This window comes from Pongo abelii, chromosome 16 (assembly GCF_028885655.2).
Source record: "Pongo abelii isolate AG06213 chromosome 16, NHGRI_mPonAbe1-v2.0_pri, whole genome shotgun sequence".
Classification (NCBI taxonomy): domain Eukaryota; kingdom Metazoa; phylum Chordata; class Mammalia; order Primates; family Hominidae; genus Pongo; species Pongo abelii.
In genome coordinates, this window is record NC_072001.2 from 24,419,232 (window position 1) to 24,445,712 (window position 26,481).

The following is a 26,481-nucleotide window of genomic DNA, read 5'->3' on the forward strand; positions in this document are numbered from 1 at the left end:
TCAAGGGGGGAGGGGCAGCCGGGAGCGCGCGCACGCTCTGAACTCGTGCACCCGCCGAAACTGGTGCGCGCAGGGCCCGCCTGGCTGAGGCCTGAGGGGTGAGGGTGACGGGGGCGGGGTAGGGGCAGCCCTTTCCCAGGCGGTAGTGGGGGCAGTGGTTATGTTGCCCTTTGAAGCTTCGGCTTGACAGAAGCCTCCTGTCAAGGAGCCGCGCCTCCTGTGGGTGGAGTCCGTTACAAACGGAGCAGCCCCGCAGGCCACCACACAGCTCCCGCCAAGGCTTCCGGGCACCTTGCCATTTTCCAGCCACGCTCCCACAAGGGTCCAGGCGGCAGGCAGAGGCAGAGTGGCGAAAGCTCGGCTGGGCGGCCCCGCGGGGTACTCGCCGCCGTGACAGCGGCTCCGGACAGGCTCCCCTTCGCGCCCCTCCCGCCCTAGATGAGTGGAAGATGTCCGTGTCAGGGTTCAAGGCCAAAGTGAAGTTTCTGGGTCTATCTTCCACAAGAACCAGGAGCCGCAGCCCCCGCTCACGCTCCACTGCAACATGACTGTGAGGCGCCCGGCGGCGGCCTCGCGGGGCAGGGCGAGGGCAGAGAGGGGGCGCCGGGAGTCCCAGGACAAAGGGGAGCCTTCCCCAGAGAGGCCCCACTTCCCCGCCCCTTTCTTCCGCGACTGGCCCGGCCCCGGCCGGGACTGCGGGAGGCTTGGGTGGGAGGAGACGGAGGGCGCGTCTCTCCGACTCCTCGCGTGGGGTAGGCTTGGGGGCTGTTGGCCCCTCTAGGCCCCCGTCGCCGCGCCCCGAGGTGGGAGCCCGCGACTGCCGGAGCCTTCCTGGGACCCATGGTCGCCCTCAGTCGGCCAGCTTGCTCCGGAGACCGCGACAGGGCGGTGCAGGGCGGCTCCGGCGTTTTTTGAGCCCAGGCGGGGAAGGGGAAAGACCTTTAAGATTTTCGGTGTTTTGGCTGGGCGCAGTGGCTCACGCCTGTAATCCCCTCACTTTGGGAGGCAGAGGCGCGCGGATCACCTGAGGTCAGGAGTTAAGAGACCAGCCTGGCCAACATGGTGAAACCCCGTCTCTACTAAAATGTACAAAAATTATCCGGGCGTGTTGGCAGGCGACTTAATCCCCGCTACTTGAGAGGCAGAGGCAGGAGAATCGTTTGAACCCGAGAGGCGGAGGTTGCAGTGAGCCGAGATCCAGCCGTTGCACTCAAACTTGGGGGATAAGAGGGAGACTTCTCTCAAAAAAAAAAATATTTTTTCTTTTGAGGGAGTCTCACTCTGTCACCCAGGCTGGAGTGCAGTGGCGCGATCTGGGCTCATTGCAGCCTATGTCTCTTGACAGTCCACTGGTTAAAGCGATTCTGCTTCCTCAGCCTCCCGAGTAGCTGGGATTACAGGCGCCCGCCACCACGCCTGGCTAACGTGTTTTTAGTAGAGACGGGGTTTCCCCGTGTTGGCCAGGCTGCTGTCAAACTCCTGACCTCAAATGACCTACCTCTGCCTCCCAAAGTGCTGGGATTCCAGGCGTGAGCCACCGTGCCAGGACCCAAAGCCCTTAAGTTGTAACGCCTCATTCTTCAGTCAGGTTTTCCTTGCTCCCGCGTGTTCAGCCAATTGGTTTTAAGTTTCTGTTGAAGGAGAAACTAACAATGAGAACGGACTCGTTGATGGAAGAAAAGTTGGAATGCAGCCTCTGGTGCTGTTTGAGTGATCACTGTCCCCCGGGTCTGGCTGCGCATTGCTGTGTTCTGGAAAGGCGCATTGTATGGTAGATGCCGCAGGTAAGAGTCCTGTACAGGTGCTCTGCCCGCTTTTCCTTTCAGGCTTCTGTATCAGCTGTTTTTGCCTTGTAGAATGTGCCTGTGACCTGTGCCCCTGACCACCACCCCTTAACCCTACCCAACTTGTCTTTACATGTCTGACCATCAAGGCTCTTCTGGGTCGTATTGAGTTCATGCTGATATTTTCCCTTCCTCCCCCCAGTTTTTGCTTTGGTCACGTTATGCTATATTCTGTAAGCCTTTAAAAAAATTCTTTTATGGTGGCAGGGGAGAATATTTTGTAATTATGCTTTGTGCTTTTTATCTTCCACTCAATAAATGCTTGGTAAATATTTGTTTTATTGAGTATATGACCCTATTCTAGCTATATTGTGCTTGAACCAAAATCTTAACTGCTAAGAATTTGTCAAAAGTGCAGAGATAACATCCAGAACTTGTCAGGGATAGTACAAAAAGGTCTCTAAGGGCTTGATGGAAGTCTGTAAATTGACTTCATGTGAAAGAGTGGAAGAAGCGAAAATGTGAAGCATGACTGGAGAGCTGGAGTGATAAAGCAAGGGTCTCTTTCTCCAGATCCTTTGTAACAGTGTTATGTGTCCTCTTCTAGAAGATCATTCTGAAAGATAACGCCAACTTGGAACCTAGGAAATCACCCAGTGGGTTTCTGCATGTTAGGTGGTTCAAATCCTCATCAGCACCTTTGTTTTCTCTGCCTCAGTTTGCTTACAGCGATGTTCTCAGTATCTGTAATTGCTGTCTTTGAATACTTAAGCATTTTTTTTTTTAGATCACAGGGGTGTATGTGCGTTTTTATTTACCAAGTGTTAGAATTTTTACTCTGATTTTGTGGGCTCTGCTTTAGTTACTTGGTTGTTTAGTTGTAAAATGATCAGCAGGAAAAACTGTGTGTGTGTCTGTGTGTGTGTGTTTGTGTGTGTGTGTATTTTAAGGTTGTTTTGTTGTCAGAGCACTTAGAATTTTATTTTATATGGTAATTCTGTCAGTTTACTTTATTCTCCAGCCAACATTTATTGAACAGCAAAGTATGAAAGTAATGTGTCCCATAACCAGCCTTCAGAAGAATTACAACTGCTGTATGTCTGAACTTTATTTTCTTTTCCTTTTTTTGTTTGTTTGCTTGTTTTGTTTTTGCTTTTGTTTTTGTTTTTTGAGATGGAGTCTCACTCTGTCACCCAGGCTGGAGTGCAGTGATGCAATCTCATCACACTGCAAACTCTGCCACTCAGGTTCAAGAGATTCTCCTGCCTCAGCCTCCTGAGTAGCTGGGATTACAGGCACCTGCCACCCCACCCGGCTAATTTTTGCAGTTTTAGTAGAAACAGCCATCTTGGCCAGGCTGGTCTTGAACTCCCGACCTTGTGATCCACCTGCCTCAGCCTCCTAAAGTGCTGGGATTACAGGTGTGAGCCACCATGCCTGGCTGAACTTTCAAGAAGAAGTTTGTGCATCAATTTTTTAAAAATTGTGATGTCAAAAGATAGCTGTGTCCTACATTTGGAAAGATACAAAAACTGAACATTCTGGCAGGCAGTTTTGCTTACTGGTGCTTGAGATAGAGCCATACATTGGTCTCAGTGGATTTATGGAGAAAAATAGATAGAGAAAGTTATTTCTAAATAAGACCAAAAAATCCTTTTCTTAAGCAGTGACAAGTAAAGAGGTTGTCTTGGTTAACCTTGAAATGTGTTGCCCTTGATTAAGATAGTTTTATGGTGGGGATGGTAGTGGTGATAAACTTGTTTGAAATTTGTCCACTTATAATAACCTTTGTGGTAGCTGTCCCAGACAACTTCATCCTCACAGGCCTTAAAATTACTATAAAATTAATAGAATAGAGGAGAAACAAAGGACCTGAATAATTAGATGCTTAGATAATTGTAATGTGTTTTCATAACCGGTGAAAAAGAGCAGGGTTAGAAGCACTTAAACATTCTGTGTAAGGAACACTGCCTGAATTTATATTGCAATTTTTGAGTACCATTCGTTGTTTAAAAACTGGTATATTGTAGGTCATATTTTAAAGACAAATAGACTTTTTTCAAGATGGATATAAAGCTTAAACTTATCAAAATTACAAAATTTAAAGCATATGATTGAAAAACATTAATGCATAGGTTTACATATTGGTCATCATTTTAGATGTCTTTCAAAATTGATTGTCTCTTAAACTGAACAAACTTTGAACATGTTGTAGCATTTGTGCTGAAGGTTAGGTTTCCTGGGGTGGTGGATATTTTATAATATGGATAACAAAACCTTCTTATTTTAAGACATTTAGAAAATTTTAGGCAAAACTAGAAAATGTTGCTGAGAATTCTCCCACTCAGAAGGTACTACTATCAGAATTTTGTATTTTTCCAGTCATCTGCTCATCTTTTTTCTCCTGTGCTTGTATATGTTCCCTCTCCCTTGAAAAATCAGATTTTTTTTTTGTAATCTGCTTTTTCACTCAACGATATTGTAGATCCATGTCATAACTTATTCCTCTACAGTAGCTTCAGTTATTGTGTGCTTTCTGTTGGATGACTATACCATCTAGTCAGTCATGTTTCCTGGTACTAAATACATAGGGGTGTGTGTGTGTATGTGTGTGTGTGTGTGTGTGTGTGTGTGTGTGTGTATTTTTTTCTACCTTAACTAATGCTTTAGACATCATTAGGTGGAGCTAAATCCTTGAAACCTTCCAAGTGGTGGCTTTCAGTTCTCATTGCTGAATTGGTTTCTAGAGATGGAACAAATTATATTTTATGGAAACTTTTTTTTTTTTTGAGATGAAGTCTCGCTCTTGTCGCTCAGGCTGGAGTGCAATGGCATGATCTCGGCTCACTGCAACCTCCACCTCCTGGGTTCAAGCAATTCTCCTGCCTCAGCCTCCCAAGTAGCTGGGATCACAGGTGCCTGCCACCACACCTGGCTAATTTTTGTATTTTTAGTAGAGACGGGATTTCACCATGTTGGCCAGGCTGATCTCAAACTCCGGACCTCAGGTGATCCACCCACCTCGGCCTCCCAAAGTGCTGGGATTACAGGCATGAGCCACCACACCTGGCCTTTTTTTCTTCTAGGTACCAGCTTTTATTTATCAGTTTGGTAAAAATGTTAGAAAGTGTGCAATAAAATGGGCATTCTCACAGTTGTGGCACAAAGTATAATTATCTTTGACTTTCTAGGAAGCAGTTTGGCTTTGTAGAAACTTGCCTAACCTCTCCCCATTGAGGCAAGATGAATTCTGACTACGCCAAGGTGGCCAACCTTGTCCCTGTGATTCCAGATCTCCCAGAAAAAGAGGTCTAGTCTCAGAGAAAACCCAGATTTTCTTGGCTTAGCCCACCTTGACAGCTAATCTCTGGAAATGGGGTGGGCTGGTAGAGTCCTTTGGTCAGATTTTGTGTCAAGAGAGGGAGGTGGAAAGATGGGAGGGAGGTAGTAGCAAAACTGGCCTGAATGGAACTCTGTAAGTTAAAATGGCAAAGGGATGTTTCTTCCAAGGAAGAAATTCTAGGGAAGGAAGGAAAGTGGAGGGGAAGGCAGCAGTTCTCAAAGTTGTGGAATCAGGACTCCTTTACATTCTTAAAAATATATTGAGGGCCCAAGGAGCTTTGGTTTATGTAGGTTATATCTATTGGTATTTATCATTAGAAATTAAATCAGAAATATTTAAATGATTCTTTAAAAGCTCACCACATATTGTTATAAATGTTCTTATGAAAAAATTTCTAAACCCAGAGTAGCACAATCTTATATTTTTGCAAATTTCCTTGATGTCTGCCATGTCATTTTCATCTGCATTCAATTTATTGTGTGATATTTGCTTGAAAAAATGTGAACAATGTCCAATCTCATACAGATAGCCATTTTAGATCACTGTGGATATATATATTTATATATTTATGTATATATAAATTTTTTTTTGAGATGGGGTCTTGCTCTGTCACCCAGACTGGAATGCAGTGGTGTGATCACAGCTTACTGCAGCCTCAGTCTCTGGGGACTTAGGTGATCCTCCCACCTCAGCCTCCAGAGTAGTTGGGACTACAGGTGTGTATCACCACACCTGGATAATTTTTTGTATTTTTTTTTTGTAGGGACAGGGTTTTGCCATGTTGCCTAGGCTTCTTTTTTGATACTCCATCAAAACTTGGTTTTTCTTGAACTTTGGATCTTTTACCCTTGCGTGATATAACATCATGCATTGGTCACTTAGAAAATAATGGTTCACCGAGATCTTCTACATGTTGATACATTTGATGATACAGTATCAAAATACATTCATCAATATCACCAACAATCTCATCAGAATACATTTGGAAAGCAATGGTGGATATAAGTTTTCTAAAATTCTAATTTTCTGTTCAGAAGCTTGAATCTTATTATTAGCAGTTTTATTATTGAATTTTATTATGGCCTGTCTGTTGTTTTTCTTGAAATGACAGAATCTCATTTTTTGAGAAAGTGTCTTCCAAAAACCCCAGTTGAAATAACATTGTTTGTCAGTACTCTTTTCAAGTAAAAATGATATTCCATTAAAGTGGTTAATTCACTTCATGACTTAGTCACACGAGGGTTTTTTCTCAGGCAGTCTGTAGGAATGCTTATGGGTGCTTCCAATTTCATTGCTTGAAATATTAAAAAGAGATATTCAAGGATTAAGATATAGTAAAATTTTCACTGCTTCATCACAGGCATTCTTTTTATTTTTGAAGCAGGGACTTGTTCTGTCACCCAGGCCAGAGTGCAGTAGCATGATCACAGCTCACTGTAGCCTCAACCTTCTGGGCTCAATCCTCCTGCCTCAGCCTTCCAAGTAGCTGGGACTACAGGCATGCAACCACCATGTCCAGCTAAATTTTGTATTTTTTGTAGAGATGGGGTTTCACCATGTTGGCCAGGCTGGTCTCAAACCCCTGACCTCTGGTGATCCTCCCGCCTTGGCCTCTGAAATTGCTGGGCTTACAGGCACGAGACATCATGCCCGGCCTGCCCTTCCATTTCAAACCTTTCCTGTGCATAGTGAAGAATACCATGACTACTAGTAGTTTGGTGTTACTGCCTTTATTTGTGCTAAAGTGCCAGCATTTTTACCCACTATTGTATTTGCACCTTTACAGCAAATGTCACTATGTTAGTATTCCTGTTAAAATAGTTTGGACCTGGATGTCTGGGGGCCCCACTTTGGGAACCATTGAAATAGGTACTTAAACCTACTATATATCATATCTTTTCATCTACAAGATTTTTAAAAACATAATTTCATTTAATTTTTTCTGTAATTTTAAAAGTATGGTTTTGAGGAGTTTCAGTTCAGAGCAACACATATTTTATTTTGCTTAAGCTGAAGTTTATTAGACAAATACTGACCTAATAGAATGAGGTCCTAAATCTAGTTGCAGTTTCTTTAGCAAAAACAAAACAAAACAAAACAAAAAACCCAAAACTAAAAACATAAAAATGGTCCCATATGGTATAGTCCCAATGTATGCTGAAGAATTTGAAGAAGAAAATGCAATACTCAGTAAGTGCTGTTCTTTATGAATAGGATTAATTCTGAACAGTTTCTTTTAGTCTGTAAAGAGATTTGGGACACAGTAAGAGAGGAAGGAGAATATAGTAAAATAAACCATTATTGAAGAGATATACTGTTAATGATGTCCTCTTTCAATACAACTTGCTTTTTTCTTTTTTCCTTTCTTTTTTTTTTTTTTTTTTTTTTTTTGAGACAGAGTCTTGCTCTGTCCCAGGCTGGAGTGCAGTGGCACAATCTCAGCTCACTGCAACCTCCGCCTCCCTGGTTCAAGCGATTCCCCTGCGTCACACTCCTGAGTAGCTGGGACTACAGGCATGTGCCACCATGCCCAGCTAATTTTTTCTTATTTTAGTAGAAACAGGGTTTCACCATGTTTGCCAGGATGGTCTCAATCTCCTGACCTCGTGATCCACCAACCTCGGCCTCCCAAAGTGCTGGGATTACAGGCATGAGCCACCATTCCTGGCTAACTTGTTTTTCTTAAAAGAACCTTCAGTAAATATTTGGTTTCTGTGGCCTCAGCTATAATTCAGATTACAGTTTTCAAAGCAGTGTTTCCTAAAGTTGTTTGTGCAAAATTGTTTTCCATGACTTGAACCTAGTTGTTCTGAAGCTAATATATAATAATAATGGCTTCTCCCCAATTTATAATAGAAAACAGTACAAAGTAACAGACTATTATATGGGGGATGGAAGAAGAAGGACAAGGGATGAAAAAGTAACTATTGCATACTATGCTCACCATCTGATTAATGGATACATGTGTACTCCAAACCTGCGTATCAAGTAGTATCCCATGTAAAAAATCTGCATATGTACCCACTAAATCTAAAATAGATGTTGAAAAAAAAGTTTTTCTATGTCAGCAATAATTAAATTGAAGGTGTAAAACTGTAATAGAAATTGAGACACTACAAAGTGTCTTGTAGTTAAGCTACAAAAAAAAAATTCTAAAACCGTCTATATAGAAAATTTTAGGAATTGATCTTAAAGGAAATCCAAATAAGTGGAGAATTATCATGTCAATTGATGTGATAAATTCATATTAAATTACATTATTTTTTCAATAAATCTAATATGGTCATTGATTTTAAAATGTGCATAGAATATTAATTTTTAATAAATAATGATTAATTTTTAAAAATGCAGAGGGTTGGACTTGCCTTATCAGACATCGGAACGTATTACAAATATATGGGGAAAAATGCAGTAACTGGTGAATTTTTCGTTTCCATTAAGAAATAATGGATCTGGCCAGGCACAGTGGCTCATGCCTGTAATCCCAGCACTTTGGGAGGCTGAGGAGGGCAGATCACCTGAGGTCAGGAGTTCAAGACCAGCCCTACCAACATGGTGAAAACCCCCTCTACTAAAAAAAAAAAAAAAAAAAAATTAGCCAGGCGTGGTGGTGGGTGACTGTAATCCTAGCTGCTTGGGAGGCTGAGGCAGGGAGAATCCCTTGAACCTGGGAGGTGGAGGTTGCAGTAAGATTGCACTACTGCCCTCCAGCATGGGCGACAGAGTGAGACTATGTCTCAAAAAAAAAAAAAAAATGCTGGATCTCACTGGCAATGGAAAGGGAAAGGAAAGTTACTGATGGCAACATATTACTAATGGTAAATAAGCAATGAAAAGATACTCAATATCATATGTCATTAGAAAATTGCAAACCAAAACAATGAGATGCTACTACATAGCTCTTATAATGGCCAAAATCCAAAATAGTAACACTACTGAGTGCTGGTAAGAACAATGAGCAGAAATAACTCTTATTCATTGCCAGTTGGGATGCAAAATGGTACATCCACTTTGGAAGACGGTTTAGCAGTTTTTTATGGCACTAAGCACACTCTTAGCCTATGATTCCATAACTGTGCTTCTTGGTATTTGCCAAATGAGTTGAAAACTTATGCCCACACAAAACATACACACAAATGTTTATACCAGTGTTATTCATAATTACCAAGACAGAAACAACCAAAGTACCTTTCAATAGGCAAATGGACTAACACTCTATGGTGTAGCCATACAATGGAATATTAATCAGTTCTATATAAAAAAAAAAGAGCTATCAAGCCACAAAAAGGAATGGAAGAACTTTAAATGCATATTACTGAGTGAAAGAAGCCAATATGAAAGCCTACACACTATGTGGTTTCAAGTATATGACATTTTGAAAAAGGCAAAACTGTGGAGACAGTAAAAAGATCAGTCATTTCCAGGGGTTCCTGGGGAGGAAAGAAAGGAGGAATAACTAGGTAGCGCACAGGGGATTTTTAGGGCAGTGAAACTATTATTTTGTGTAACATTGTCATGGTGGGTACATCTCTGTTAAAATCCATAAAATGGACACCACAAAGAGTGAACCCTAATATAATTATGAACTTTAGATAAAAATAATTTATCAACATTTTCTCATCACCTGTAACAAATGTAACATACTAATGTTAAAAATACCACAAGATGTTAAAAATAGGAGAAATGGGGGTGGAGTGAGAGAGTCTACAGACAGGCATTTTAACTTTCACTAATTTTTGCCTGTAAACATAAAATAGCTCAAAAAGTAATATCTATTAAATTTTATATATATATAAATATATACGTGGTTACTACAATGTCTTATTGAGATTAATACACAGTGAGAGATTGTGTCTAAGAACTGACATGGTCTTTAATTTGAATAACAACACTGAAATACAATATTAGTGTATTTAACTGTAAATTAAGAAAATAAATTTTTCATATATGAATTGTTTATAACACTTTATTGAAATAACACCCACATCAATCCTCATCAGTTCTGAGGCCCACATAATAATTAAAGGCCTCCAGCCAGTCCAATTTCATTCATTCCTAGAACCAGTGAGTTTCACTCTTGCAGGCCATGAGTAGCAGTTCTTCAATGGACAATGAGATCTCGAAAGAGAAAGGTGTGTTCTATTTCTTTGTGACTAGTGTCCTAAGTCATGGAGACAGAATCATGGGCTTGGAAGTAGCATCATCTTCCAGGTTGCTGTGTAACTCACATTCCCAAGGAACAGACTGTTGGCAAACCCTTTGGTCTCCATCCTTGGGATTTCTTCTTCTCCTCTACATTTTGTTTCTCTTTCTCATTTTTTCTAAATCATTTTTTCTTTTTCCAACCAATGATGTTTGTCCTTTTGTCCTAGGACTGGATCTCATTTATCTTTCTGGGAATAGCGCCATCTCTAAAGACTCCAGGTTAACCCACTTCATATTTAATCATTCCAGTCTAGATACTAAATATTGCAGTGTCAGTCAACATTCCCAGGGCCAGAACTTACCTCACACCTCAGGGTCATAACTCTCTTGACTACATTGGGTTTTGTCCTAATTTCCTCATTCTTGGCCATGTGTATTTTGTCCTATCCTGGGAACAAGGAGAGGAGTGAAGAGCTTTCTCTTGCATTTCAATATTAACCCTACTACTGCATTCTTCCAAGAAAGCCAGGAAAAACAATGCCAATGTTTTCCATTCAGTTTATATTTCATGTATAATTAACTTTTGTATTGAACATGAATAAACTGAAAATTTCTTGAAATAGAAACAATTTGATAGAATTTTGGGGGTACAGTGTATACAATCCGTGTCCAATAAATTACTGGCATCTAAACTTGTTATAGATTTTTTGTTCCATCATGTACTAATTCAGTAATTCTATTGGAATACAACTAACATTTGTTTGTTAGTTATAATTCATTCTTGGTAAGCCTTTTTCTGTGTTTTGCTTATGCTTCCATTATCTTCTAGATGAGCACTTTTGTATATCTAATTTAGAAGCATTACATTAAGAACAGTAAGAGAAAATCATAAGCAAGTGTGAATATTTTTTCATAACCACTTATGAAGAAACAGAAGGGCTCCTATTACATTCACTGTAACAAATTATAAAGTCATAAACACATACTCTTCAAAGTAGCAATAGGCAAATCAGGGAGAGAGAGAGAGAGAGAGAGAGAGAGAGAGAGCACAATGTTGCTCCCAGAAGACAATGAATTTATTGCTACCACTGAAAAAATTTTTGGAAGGGATGAAGCTTTTGCTAACATATACAATAGCAACTGCAAAAGGAATAGGACCTGGAATCTTCAGCTGAATCAGTCTATTTATAATCTCATGTAAGACTGGTAGAGACAAAACATAGGTCATTGCTTTCTCATCATTCATTAATTCACTCACTCATTCAAAACACAAATAGATGCACGCTATGCTACACACTGGGGATACAAATGGTTACAACAATCCCTCAAGTTTCTCAAAGCCAGTGGGAGAAATAGGCATATAAACAACTAATATCATGCACTGTCATATTGGACACTTGAAGACTGCCTAATGGACTGTGGGACTACAATATAAGGTACTGTCAGTTTGTCCTAAGAAGGTCACTCACGGGGAAGTGAAGACTGAATTGCATCACAAAGGAATAGTCAAATTTTCCAGGCCCACAGGGAAAATGCTATTCCAGATGGGAGGACCATTGTGAGCAAAGTTAAGGATCAAGGAAAAAATATAAGTTTGAAGAGATGAAAGTAGAGCCACGTTGTTCAGTACAAAGGGTGGAGAATTTGGTGAGAGAAATGAGAATCAGGAGGGAGAGTGGACAGGGTCGGATCACAAATGGTCATGGTCAACCTAAAACTAAGAGGCTGAGAATTTATCATGAGACAAGTAGGTGTCAAAGATGTTATAAGGTGCAACATGATGAGGTTTGCATTTCAGAACCGCAGCGCTGATAGTGGTGCAGAGGCTGGATTACAAGCGGGAATGGAGCAGCTGTGGTGGAGGCCGGAGTAGGAGAGAAAGGAGTGTGAGGAGTGGTGGGGTGAGTGGGGTGGGGATGGATTTCCTAAAAAGATGATCAAGGAAGAGAGATTGGGTTGGGGCATTCAGAGGCAAAAACAGAAGGAAAAAGAAATCTAAAAGGAAGGAGAAGTGACAGGCCTGTGTACCAATTTGAATAATACTGCAGTTGTTTATTGAGAGCTCATGATGTACCAAACATGATATTTTAATCCTCACTACAATGAATTTTGGACTTTTTTTAAATTTTATCAATTGATATTCAGAGGAGTTAAATCGCTTACCGAAGGCCATGCCAATTTTAAGTTAAGGGATGAGGTTAAAACTAAATGCTACTAGATACAGGGCTGGTGTCCTCTCAACTATATTCTTTGGCCCTCTTAACTGGATCAGCAACAGGGGAGAAGGCAGAGACTAGAATAGCTCCTCACAGTTCTCTGGATCTGCTTGGATGCTGACCAGTTTGGAGGAAGAAGATGAATTAAATGGAGGTAGCTGAGGGATATCCAGGTGCAAAAGATAAATAAGCAGTTGGATACACGGGTCTGAAGAAGGTTCCTGGTGACACTGGTTGGTAGATAGACCGAGAGCTGAAATTCACCTGCAGTAATTGTTACTCTGTGTCTTCCTGTTGCATTTATGGGCCAGCTCAATATATCTTTTCCTCTATCTTTTAAAGTTAGAATTTAAAATACCTACCTAATAATTACTTCCTGAAGAGTAAAAATCTTTTGTTATAGTTTTTCATTGGTCATGTTATTTATTAATGCTATCCTCAACAAATATGTATTCATTAACCATTGGGTACATTGTGCAAATTACACCGCACTATTTGATAGAAAGAATGAGGTCTCTTCTTGCTAAATAGTTCTAGTCATCTCCCTTTTATAGTTTCCTTTACTTTGTCTTAAAAGCAATTTATTTTTCTATTCATTATTCATCTTATTACATGTTCTTTTTGCTTCACTTTAATCCTTTTTTGCAGAAGAAAGATTATAAATAAAAATATCTATATATAACTATAAAGCTTACACTCTCATAGCCGGCATAGAATTTGTGCAAAAGCAAAAAGATGAAAACTTTAGCTCTTCTGTAGGTATGATTTTTGAGTTGTGATGGCAAGAAAATTAAGTGGGATTTTGATATAAGAGTAACAAAAAGGAGCCTGTAGGGAGAAAACGGATAATACATTGAGAATGAATAGAAATTATTTATCAGGCTGGCTCTGCCACAGCAATTCTTGTCCCTTCCCTAAAATTAATTATTTTCTGGTTTAACTGAGAAAATATGAGACAATCTCAAATTTCCTCAGAGCCAGAATACGATATTCCATTTTATTAGCCCTAGAACAACATGAATGGAAGCTTTAGTGGTAGCGTTATAGTCTATGCTGAGGTTTGTTAGCAGTGCATTATTACCTAAGAGATCGCTGCTTAGTTCAGCCAGTTAACTGGAGGTCACTAAAATGTTCTGCTCTTGAAAGAGAAAGGGGGGGAGAAAGGGCAGGGGCGGGTAGAGAGAGAGAGAGAGAGAGTGAGTGCTCCTTCTTCACAGAGCAATTTGTGTAAATGCATGGTCCAGTGGCCCTGAGATCCATTAATTAAATTTCTAGACTTCATAGCATTCGGTGATGAATCATGATGAAAAAAGTTGGAAGGGAATAGGAAACACATACACTGCAGCATCTTGTTTCGCCAGAGTTGGGCCCTTGAGAATTATTAAGTGATACTTTGACATAATTCAGAATTAACAAAATCTGTCTGCTCTCTAAAAGTGTGTATTTTCATAATTTAAGTAAGTCATGCAAATTAGCTTAGATCAAAATGTGAGCTCCATTGTTGCCTGCAAGTCAGCATGATTTCATGATTGGTGATATAATAGTATCATCACCCCAGGGAAGGATATTTCTGTGAAATTAAGTGATATAGTTCTATCTGAGTAGGAATATTGTACCTGAAAAATCCTGCTAATAAATATAGGTCTCATTTTGATATTTTGGAATTTTATAGGGAATTAAATATAGTAAAATCATGCATCCTACTGAAGTCAGACATCTGAGAAAAACAGGTCAGTCAAATCCTCATTCCTGTGAAATTTACCAAGGGGCTTTTAAAATGGCCAAACGTTAAAGTATCTAGCATGATGCTTGAAATATAATCTGTGGAAATACACTAAACTAAAATGACGTCCAGTCTCATGGCTTCAAATTCCAGCCCCATGCTAATGATCAAATTTTCTATGCATTCAAAGCTCCTGAACTCAGATTTAGATATGTAACATCTCTACCGGTTTCTTCACCTTACTGTTTCCCACACCAAACTTCTATTCTTTCTTTTCCTGATCCATTTCCCTCCACCTTTTCTATTATATTCAATGTAATTAAATAGGGATGTTTGGCTCTGGCTATGAAATTTGACTCACATCCCATGTCAAATTCATCACCAAATCCTGTCAACTCTACTTCAAAAATATTTTCAAAATATGACCACCTCTTACCAGTACCACTCTAGTTCAAATCATCCTGTCTCTTTCCTAGGTGATTGCGATAACATCTCACTACCTAGATCTATCCTTTGTCCTATAGTCAATTCTTATCTCAGCAGACAGCAGACTATTAAAGCTGTGAACCATATCAGCCTCCATTTCAAGTACCTTCAGTGGCTTCCATTTCACCTCCAGTAAAATAGAAATCTCCACAATGACATCTAAGACTCTCCATGGTTGGTCCCCTTCTTGCCTTACAACTAAAAACTCTTCTACCATTACCACTGTATTTACTCTGCTGTAGCAGGGAGACCTGTTTGCTGTCCCTTAAACAAAGCAGATGTCTTTCTCCTCTGGTCTTTGCATTTGCTGGTCCTATTACTGGGAGTGTTCTTTTTCCCATCCTCTTGATGACTTCCCTCATCTCCTTCAAGTCCTTGATGGAATGTTCTTACACAGTGAGGATTTCCCTGGCAACCATATTTAAAACAGAATCTTCAGTCCCATGTCCAGCACTCTTTATGCACCTTCCCTGTTTTAGAATAGTTTGAGAAAATGAGTAAGTGTTTTGGGGACACAGCACTTACTGTCATCTGACATAATTAGGCATAAAACTGTATTTCTTAATTATTTTCTTATGTATTTGTTTGCCTCCCATCATAACTAAGCATTTAGTAGAGACTGTCTATTTTATTCACAATGGTATTCCTAATTCCTTAAAAGTGTTTGCTATAAAACAAACATACATTGAGCATTTGTTGAATAAAAGAATTATATGTAAAATTATAGTCAGACATTATTCCAGGGGAAAACTCTTAGTCTCTAAACAAATTTATTTGGATACCTGGTAAATTATACCATAACTAATTTGGGAAATAAATTTGCTCCTCTTATGTCAATTGAGGGAAGCTTTGGCAAGAGCATTCTGCTTCATCTCCAAGTCTTTTTCTTCAAAGCCTATTGTTATTTTTTTCAAATCTGACAACCTATGAGACCTACCCAGCTGAAGATTAGCTGGGATGCCCAGTTCCTGTTCTCACTGTGGGGCACCAGATTTTCTGGGCAAGCAGTGTGAATAGATAAAGCAATGGGATGGGGTGAGGTTACAGGCATCAGCCCATTCTAGGCTTTGCTCTTCAACACATACTGTCCTCCTGAGCCAGGATGCAGACCATGGCTACTTTTGCCCCTGCATGTCTGTTCTGATTTCTTTCTTTATATGGGATGTCTCACTATTCTCCTGCTTTTAATATGGAGTTGCCGTCTCTAAGCTAAAAGGCCAAGTACAGATTCACCTGCCAATGAAGCTCTTTAAATTCTCTCTTCTTTCTCAGGACTCATTGGCTGTAAGTCCATGGAACAAAAACAGAATTTGCTACTTTTCAATGACATTGTTTTAGTTGAGTTGTGTTTAACTAACTTGTTGAATGAACTGACACTGTACATTCTCCCTGTAAAATAACAGTGTGTTTTCTATTATGCCTATGTAAGTCTGTTGCCTCAACTTGGTGTTATGTTAACTTATCTACCAGACAGTTTAGTTAGGTTGTATTCAAGTTGGTCTTTTGTGACATAAATAAAATCAGTGATGTGATTATAATATAGTGGTACTATTTATGTAAAAATATTTGGGTCTTGAAAAGATTAGAAAAAGCTAAGTTGATTCATAGGAGGGCTAAGCAATGTAAAAATTTTAAGAAAAAGTTATAAAATTAGAATAATCAGAATAGTAAAATTTTAACAAGCTAAAAGGTTTTTGCACCTCAATTACTTTTTTTTGTTCTACTTTAAACAGGTAAAAATTTAGAATTATGATTGACTTGTTATGATCATAATTTATACAAAGAAGACAATGTATAGAAACTCCAGTTAATAGAGTAATAATCAAAGGGTCCTGGACTTATATCAAAATATTGGCCAAATAATTTACATTTCTGGTTTTTTTTTAACCGCATGATCCTCCTCCTTAACTCACTTTTTAGATTAACTATCAAAAAACTGGTCTCAATTATATTTGAATAGAAGGTTTCTACTCTATTGTTCTCTAACTTGACCATGTTCGGTACCCTTAATTAAAATATATAATTCTTTAGTAAATAGTTTTCATAGATGTTTTCTTTCTAACTGGTTATATGAAAGCTACCCAATAATGGGCAGGTTGAATAGTCGTGGGGTAGGCTCAGTGTTGGTCTGTGGAATGCTACTGTAGGTCTCCACAAACCTAAGACACAGAAACGCACCTTTAGAATTATCCACTTCACAGTAGAACTGTGACAGAACCTGAGGCTCGCCTGACTCCATACTTCTTGGTGTTATTCACAACACCACAGCCTAATTTTGCTTATTTCTTTATTTGAAGAAATCTTGAAAAAGAATTGCGTTCTTTGATTTTTCTACTTAATTAAAAATTTCATCGGAATCAGCAATATCTTTCTGTGATGGCAATTATATCTCCTAAAAAATCACAGTGGAGATATATTTGGAATAAATATATCCAAATATTGAAGTAGTACATTCTCAAATATCTGAGTAGTATATTCCATAAATTATGTCTGCAGGCTTAGAAATAACCTTCATATAATATTAATAAAAATCAAACTAGCTATTCAAAATATACTCATGGCATTGGACATTTGGAGGTAATTTTCACCAACCATCAATGTCTGTATTCATATATTTATGTGATGGTATTGTTATTTCTGTAGTCTTGGTCAACAAAATTTACTCATGTTTGATATAATTTCCACATACCCATAGCATGCCTTTGGAAGTAATGCAGTGCTTGAAATTTAAGGAAAAAAATATCTGGTTAGGATTCCAAAATGTAAATCATTGAATAAAACAGTGCCATTTACTTTTAAGATGAAGACAGTATTTTGATGGGAGGACATAGGTGATTTTGTGAACAACAAAATAATCTTGAAGCCACATACATATGGTAAATATTCACACTTAGGACTATGTGGGAATGGCGGCAGTCATTTCCAATAAATAACGTGTGAAAATCAATAGGACAGTTCCAAAAACACCTCCTGCTTGTTCATGGCATAAAGCCAAAGCTCTGCTATATGAACATTACATATGTTTTTGACAAAACATCTAGTCTTGCACCAGACACAATATTCTAGTTACCTGAAGAGGAAACTTTATTAAAGCATGTGCTAAGTAAACTATAAGATTCATATTAGAAACTTCAGTCCTATAGCTGTTTCTATTTATTTGGGGTTGGAAAAAAAATGGCATTATTGTACATGTACTTGCTTTATAGTTAAAAAAAATGGAGGGGGGCAAAATAAATCACACTCTCAAAGCATCAAGGAAATTTATAGTGGAATTATGAATCATATCATTGTGGGGTCATTTTCCTTTGTATCATGATATCATATGAGACCAATGTCAAATGGAATAGGTAAAAAATGGACAAAAAGTTTTTTTTGTGGGGGGAAGGCTGCAGACTGAGTTATTTTATTTCACTATTTCCAGTTTGAAGCTACTATCATGGGCGTTTACAGTTATACAAATAACACTTACAAAAAATAAAAGACCAAGACACCCAGAGTGAGATGCATGTCGGGGACGAGGGAGGCTGGCAGCAGGGGGGTCCCGGCGGCTCACCCCAGGGCTCCCCAAGGCGGTGACGCCTGGCTTCATCCACCCAGGAGGCCCAGGGAGCACCAATCACAGTAGGGGCTCTGGCCTAGGCGTCCCGCAGCCCAGGCCCAGGGCTGGGGCTGGACGGGAAAGACGGAAAGAGAGGGCTGAGATGCACCCGCTGGGGAGGGTGCTGAGACGCCCCACCCAGATCACTCACTACTACAGCCAGGCTTGCCTGGGACGCCTCCAGCAACAATATTTCATTTAAAAAAATACTGATTTGGTCATTTTCTGTTTCCAGTCAGGCTAGGGTGAAAGGAAAGAGACAGGAGGAAGATGGCCCCCACACCCCTACCCCCCCCCCCCACCACCACCCTGGCAGAACATGCAGCGGGCAGACCCTGTGGCTGTCACGCCCTGCCGCTCCACCGAAGGGAGCCAGGCTGAGCCTCTGCCACGTGGGAGAGGGGCTGTTTCCAGCCACCACCCAAAAAAACACCGAGGGTCAGTCCTAGCCCACCCGACGGCTTCCCTTCCCAAGCAGGGGTTTCCGGACAGTGCACCAGGGAGGGCCACTGACAGGCTTGGGACACGTGCCCAGCTCCTGGGGGGCTGGGAGGAGGTGGCCAGGAGGGGCAAGAGATTCGTTACACTACACGCCCAGGGCTCCCAGCCCCCAACCGTCCCTTAGCCGCTTCCAGAGAAGTAAGGCTCAGAGCTGTCTGAGGTCAGAAGAAAGAGGTGCCAGACTCGCCCCATGGCAGACAAGAGGGCAGGGGCATCTGAAATCCCTCCCAGGGCCAGGCCGCAGCCGCTGACCCGAGAGGAGTAGGGAACCCGGGCGGAGGGGAGAGTGGGGAGTACATAGGGGCGACAGGCGGGGGCACCGTTTTCTCTGGGGTTTCCAGTTTGAAAGGCAAGGGGCTTGCCTCCCGCCCCGGGGAGCCCACCTGGAGGAGAAGGGGTTAGCAGGGAGGGTTGCAAGGAGCCGCCACGTGGGCAGGGGCGGGGAGGGGCGGGGAGGGGCGGGGAGGGGCGGGGAGGGGCGGGGAGGGGCGGGGAGGGGCGGGGAAGGGCGGGGGGGGAAGGGCGGGGGGGGGGAAGGGCGGGGAAGGGCGGGGGGGGGGGAAGGGCGGGCCCTAGTACTTCCAGAGCGAGGCGCGGTCCACGGTCTCCGCGGAGGCCTTCAGGACCCCTGCGTGGTCGCCCTTCAGGTAGCGCCCGCCCACCTTGACGGCCACCTTGTTGTCGCAGAACTCGAAGAAGAAGTCCACAGGAGGGTCGCCGCTGCTGGTGACCGCGGAGTCGTCCAGTATTTGCCTGTGGAGTCTTTGATGTTGTAGGCGCCATCGTTGAACTCCAGCTGGAAGGCGTCATAGCTGGAGCGGTTGGCGTCCAGGGTGCCCCTGACCTTGCGGCAGCCGATGAAGCCGTGCTCCCCGCGGAACACGATGATGGGGCGGTTGATGAGCTTCATGAAGAAGAGCTCTGAGTCCCCTGCTGTCTCCACCGAGGCGGCCAGCTGCCCATTCTTCTTAGATGTCACAAACTTGCCATTGGACGCCCGCAGTGTGATGCGCCGGTTACGCCGCTCAATGTCGAAGTAGCAGCTGGCATTCTGGGTGGAGGCGGTGGACTGCACGCCCCCAGTGGCCGTCAGCGTCCAGTACTTGCCCGTGTGGGTACGGAAGGCACACTTTTTGGTGTCGCGGTCGATCTCCAGCTGGAAGGTCTCCTGGTCGGTCTCCTCGTCCTGATTGGCAGACAGGTCCCTACCCTGGCGCGTGGACACATTCCTCTCGTTGGCCGCCTGCAGCACGACCTGGGCGCAGCTCTGCTCCAGGGCAAAGAGCTCGTCCTTGCCCACCTTGGTGGCCTTGCTTGAGCGTGCTGCTGGGCCCCGACGGCCCCAGGTAAGGACCCTCGCAGCCGCGGAAGGCCACCTTGCCGAAGCGGAACTCCAGCGTGTAGCCAGTGGCCGGCTCGGGGCTCGCCACCATGCGCCCGTCATGGCGCAGGAAGCGGTGGTCGGCGGTCTGCACACTGTAGCGCTGGTCCTGGAAGGAGAGGATGATGAGCGAGTCGATGCCCCAGGGCACGTCGCGGTCCACGGCGATCTCGTCGGCCGGCCGCCGGCTCAGGTGCTCCTAGCCCCTACGGGTGACGCTGTAGATGTTGACCTGAGGGTGCATGGCGATGTGCACGCTCCACTTCTCGGCGGGGGACACCGTCTGCGCGAAGCACGACAGGCGGTCCTCGGTGCCTCCGAAGTAGCGCCGGTGCTCCTCGGACTGCAGCGACCAGCGGCCGTCGTCGTGCACCACGATGAGGAAGCGGCAGTCGGGACCGGGCACCTCGCGCTCGCAGGTCACGTTGCCGTCCTTGTCCGCCGCCAGGTAGCGGCCCAGGTGGCTGCGCAGGCACACGGCCGCGCTGCCCGCCTCGTCAGGGTGCTGCTCCGGCGTCCAGATCTGCTTCTTCTTCAGGCTGCTGGCCGACGCGTTAACCTTGAACCCGAATGCCTCGGCCGTCAGGTACTTGTTGCCGCAGTTGATGAGGCCGAACTGGATCTGCACTGCCTCGGCTGTGCCGTTGGCGGTCATGGTGGCGGTGGACGGGAGGCCGCGGTGCGGCCCCGGGAGGTGGGTGGCGGGTCCCTGCGGCGGCGCCCCTGCTCCTTTGTTCCGCGGTGGCGGCGGCCCGCACGCGCCCTCCGCAGCGCTCCACTGAAAGGTTTTTAAAATCATTTCAGTTAACAGATTTAAACAGAGTTTAGCTATGAAGCAATGAGTAATGCAATACAACTAGTGAAAAAGATGAACAACTAGGGATTAAATGTTGAGGAAAATTGTTTTCTAATGAATTAATTTTGAATTGATAAGAGACAGAATAGGGACTTTTAAATATACAACTTTGGTGACAAAGTATTTGTCTACACAAGTTTCTTATGTCTAGTGCCTTCCTTACCTCCCAAATATTATTTTATAACTCTGATAATTTCTAAAAGATACATATGAGATATTCATATCTAAAAAAGTCACCAATATTTTGAATTAGTATCAAAAATAAAGAAGTATTTGACATAGGTTTATATACTGGGTTTATACATAAATAAAATACAAATACAAATCACAACAGCAAAGATAATAATTAAAAACTGCGTACTCACCTTAGGGTTTTTAAATAAGCTAATTGTTTTTCTTCTACACAAATAGCTAAAAATGTACAGTGAATGCAAATGTACTCAATTTCTCTTTCTTTTTCTATATTTGGATTGGTTAGTGAAGTGTCACAAAAGTGATGATGCTGAAGTTTTGCTATTTTCTCTCTAAAGTGATGTTCTGAAAGAAATATATATATAATTTGCGGTTGTGAAGAAGCCCTTTTTTTAGTGCTAATTTATTTCCTTTGTGTACTTTGCAGTAGACATACATGTTAAAAATTCAACAGAAAGAAGAGGATAAAATAATCATGACATTAAGCCCCTTTAGAAATTAGCGATGTTCTCTATTAATAATGGCGTGATGATATGCCACTCCATGAGCTCTTGAACCAAGTTATTCATTATTTCTCTGCCACATGGAAGCAGGATATTTGGTCTTTGTCCTATCTCAATGCAGTGCCTATGGTTTTGTTACAGAAACCTTAATTTTGCCTGCTTTTAAGTAAAGCAGGTTTTATGCAAACTTCTCAGAGGGCAGCCAGATAACTTTCAAGCACATTTGAAACACCAGAGGTGACTCTGCCAAGTGCCTCAGAGAAAAATACAAACTATGACAAAGACACTTCTTCAACCCATCTTTCTAAAGTTGCTGACTCTACAGGTTTATTATAAGCATTAGACAAAACCAGCGAGAGGCATGTGTCAAAGCTTGAATGTGCAGCTCCAGGTTAGAATGTCAGCTTTTCCTTTGGGTTACTGAAGAAGGAGAAAAGCCATTATCCATGCATGAAACAAAAAGGTATATGGCCAATCAAATGGAAGGCATACTTTTGGTAATCCGATCCCAATATATGCCATTTGCTTTAGTGGGGCTTAAGTAGGTCACTTAAGTGGTTTAGTGGGGCTTAAATAGGTCACCTTCTAGAAGTGAGCAGAAAAATATTTTAAATTAATGGTTATTTTACTATCAACATTTTTTTAAAATTGAAAATGGAACACCGGTTTTATAAGCAGTTTCTTCATTTTATTATTTAATGAGGTGGCTAGCCTTGATTTGAAAGGTTTTTTTTAACATGACTAGCTTTCTGACACTCTAATGCCCATTTTCTAAGACTTCTGTGCTGTAAGCTATTTTAACAAAAGGTAAGTGGTATGTCTTTAAATTCTGATTTTAGAGGAATTCCTAAATTCTCATTACTTTCACATATTATTTTATCTACTGTGAAATGATAACTTTGTTAACATGAAGCTTTTGAAGCTGTCACTGTATTGCATCGGGTATTTCTGTTGGTTCATCAAAGTGAAATGAAATGAAAATGCAGGAAAAACAAATGAATAGAACACAAGAGTAATTCATTTTGGCTGGGTACGGTGGCTCATGCATGTACTACCAGCAGTTTGGGAGCTCAGGAGTTAGAGACCAGCCTGGCCAACCTGGTGAAACCCCGTCTCTACTAAAAATACAAAATGTAGCTAGGCGTCATGGTGCACGCCTTCTGGTACTGGAAGGCTGAGGCAGGAGAACCACTTGAACCTGGGAGGTGGAGGTTGCAGTGAGCCAAGATCATGCCACTGCACTCCAGCCTGGGCAACAGAGCGAGATCCCCTCTCAGAAAAAAAAAGAGTAATTCATTGAAACACCAGTTTGTAAAACATCAGGATGCTTTTCTCTTGTTAACTATAACATTGTTGTTGAAAACTCTGCTAAAATTTCGCATTCTTTTTTTAAAAAAGGTAAATGAATTTTCATAACGTATTGTGCATAAAAATTATTTAAAGTTGACATTAATATAAAACTTATTGAGCTACTTTAAAGTTTTTTTTTTTTTTTGCTTCCTTTTTGAACTTTTATTTTAGGTTCAGGGGTACAAGTGCAGGTTTGTTACACAGGTAAACTTTTGTCATGGGGGTTTGTGGTATAGATTCTTTCATCATCCAGGTATTAAGCCTAGCACCCATTAGTTATTTTCCCTGATGATCTCCCATCTCTCTGCCTCCTCTCTCTGAAAGTCCCCAGTGTGTGTTGTTCCCCTCTGTGTGTCCATGTGAGTTCTCATCATTTAGCTCCCACTTACAAGTGAGAACATGCGGTGTTTTTCTGTTCCTATGTTAGTTTGCTAAGGATAATAGCCTCTAGCTCCATCCATTTCCCTGCAAAAGACATGATCTCTGTTCTTTTTCATGGCTGCGTAGTATTCCATGGTGTATATGTACCACATTTTCTTGATCCAGTGTGTCACTGATTGCCATTTTGGTTGATTCCATGTCTTTGCTATTGTGAACAGTGCTGCAGTGTACATATACATGCATGTGTCTTTATAATAGAATGATTTATATTCCTTTAAGTATATACCCAGTAATGGGATTGCAGGGTCAAATGCTATTTCTGTCTTTAGGCTTTTGAGGAATTGCCACACTGTCTTCCACAATGGATGAACTAATTTACACTCCCACCAACAGTGTATAAGCATCCCTTTTTCTTCACAACTTCACCAGCATCTGTTATTTTTTGACTTTTTAGTAATAGCCATTCTGGTTGGTGTAAGATGGTATCTCATTGTGGTCTTGATTTGTATTTCTCTAATTATCATGAACAGACAGTTTTGAAATTTTTACAATCTTATGAAGACAAATGAATACAGAATTTTCTGAGCTGGGGCTTTTCTGGGGCAAGATTATAGAGATTAACAAAATGAGATTGGGAGAAATTGAGCTACATTATTGTCAAATTTAGCTTGCTGGGAGTAAAAAACAAAAAACCAACAAAACAGAAGTCTTGCACTTAATAATAACTATTTCTGGCTTCCTTCCCTCTGCTAAACATGGATTGTCAGATTTCTCTCTGTGAGTTGTCCCCATCTACCACTAGAGTCAGTCAATGGCCCTACATTGTATTCCCTGGCAATGATTTTGCAATGAGTTTCGTTCAGGTTCTTAACACTTTAAGATAATGTCAACATTCTTCCTTAACTTCTCTCTGCTTCCAATGTCTTCCATTTCTAATCCGCCCTGCACACAGAACAGTTTATTTATCCTTCTTAAATACAGAAAACTACTCTCAATTGTCTACAGGATAAAGTACAACCCTTTTAAACTTTACCAAACTAACTTAGAAAAATAATTTCCCAGGAGAAGCGGCGTCGGCGGCTGGAGCAGAGGCAGCAACCGGACGAGCAGCAGAGGCCGTCCGGAGCGACGGTGAAGATGGCGGCGGTGGGCGGCGGAGGCGGCAGTGGCCGCTACCAGGGCGGCGGCAGTGAGGGCGGCCGGACCACTAAGTGGCTCAAGACTGGCAACGCCGGCGACCAGCACGGAGGCGGCGGCGGTGGCGGTGGCGGTGGCGGTGGAGGAGGCGGGGTGGCGGGAGGCAGCGGGAAGAACTACGATGACCCGCACAAAACCCCTGCCTCCCCAGTTGTCCACATCAGGGGCCTGATTGAGGGTGTGGTGGAAGCTGACCTTGTGGAGGCCTTGCAGGAGTTTGGACCCATCAGCTCTGTGGTGGTAATGCCTAAAAAGAGACAAGCACTGGTGGAGTTTGAAGATGTGTTGGGGGCTTGCAACGCAGTGAGCTACGCAGCTGACAACCAAATATGCATTGCCAATCACCCAGCTTTTGTCAACTACTCTACCATCCAGAAGATCTCCCGCCCCGGGGACTCGGATGACTCCCGGAGCGTGAACAGTGTGCTTCTTTTTACCATCCTGAACCCCATTTATTCTATCACCATGGATGTTCTTTACACTATCTGTAATCCTTGTGGCCCTGTCCAGAGAATTGTCATTTTCAGGAAGAATGGAGTTCAGGCGATGGTGGAATTCGACTCTGTTCAAAGTGCCCAGCGGGCCAAGGCCTCTCTCAATGGGGCTGATATCTATTCTGGCTGTTGTGCTCTGAAGATGGAATACGCAAAGCCTACACGCTTGAATGTGTTCAAGAGTGATCAGGATACTTGGGACTACACAAACCCCAATCTCAGTGGACAAGGTGACCCTGGCAGCAACCCAACAAACGCCAGAGGCAGCCCCCTCTCCTGGGAGATCACCCAGCAGAATATGGAGGGCCCCACGGTGGATACCACAGCCATTACCATGATGAGGGCTACGGCCCCCCACCCCTCACTACGAAGGGAGAAGGATGGGTCCACCAGTGGGGGTTCACCGTCGGGGCCCAAGTCGCTACGGCCCCCAGTATGGGCACCCCCCACCCCCTCCCCCACCACCCGAGGATGGCCCTCACGCCCACAGCCCTGTGCTGGTGGTCTATGGCTTGGATCAATCTAAGATGAACTGTGACCGAGTCTTCAATGTCTTCTGCTTGTATGGCAATGTGGAGAAGGTGAAATTCATGAAAAGCAAGCCGGGGGCTGCCATGATGGAGATGGCTGATGGCTACGCTGTGGACCGGGCCATTACCCACCTCAACAGCAACTTCATGTTTGGGCAGAAGCTGAATGTCTGTGTCTCCAAGCAGCCAGCCATCATGCCCGGTCAGTCATACGGGTTGGAAGACGGGTCTTGCAGTTACAAAGACTTCAGTGAATCCCAGAACAATCGGTTCTCCACCCCAGAGCAGGCAGCCAAGAACCACATCCAGCACCCCAGCAACGTGCTGCATTTCTTCAACACCCCGCTGGAGGTGACTGAGGAGAACTTCTTTGAAATCTGCGATGAGCTTGGAGTGAAACGGCCATCTTCTGTGAAAGTATTCTCAGCAAAAGTGAGCGCAGCTCCTCTGGACTGCTGGAGTGGGAATCCAAGAGTGATGCCCTGGAGACTCTGGGCTTCCTGAACCATTACCAGATGAAAAACCCAATGGTCCATACCCTTACACTCTGAAGTTGTGTTTCTCCACCGCTCAGCACGCCTCCTAATTAGGTGCCTAGGAAGAGTGCCATCTAAGCAGGAAGACATTTCTCTGTCCTTTATGCCATTTTTTGTTTTTTGTTTTTGTTATTTGCAAAAGATCTTGTATTCCTTTTTTTTTTTTTTTTTTTTTAATGCTAGGTTCGTAGAGGCTTAACCTTAATGGAAACGCTGGAAGTCTGCAGGGGGAGGGAGAGGGGAACTGATATCTCCCAAAATTAAC

At 42.6% G+C, this 26,481-nt stretch overlaps 2 pseudogenes; one reads left to right on the forward strand and one right to left on the reverse strand.

Annotated features, from left to right (window-relative positions):
• Positions 1-1,718: 1,718 nt before the first annotated feature.
• LOC129050332 (heterogeneous nuclear ribonucleoprotein L-like) lies at positions 1,719-26,481 on the forward strand (annotated as a pseudogene).
• On the reverse strand, positions 19,369-20,911 carry LOC129050340 (fascin-like; annotated as a pseudogene).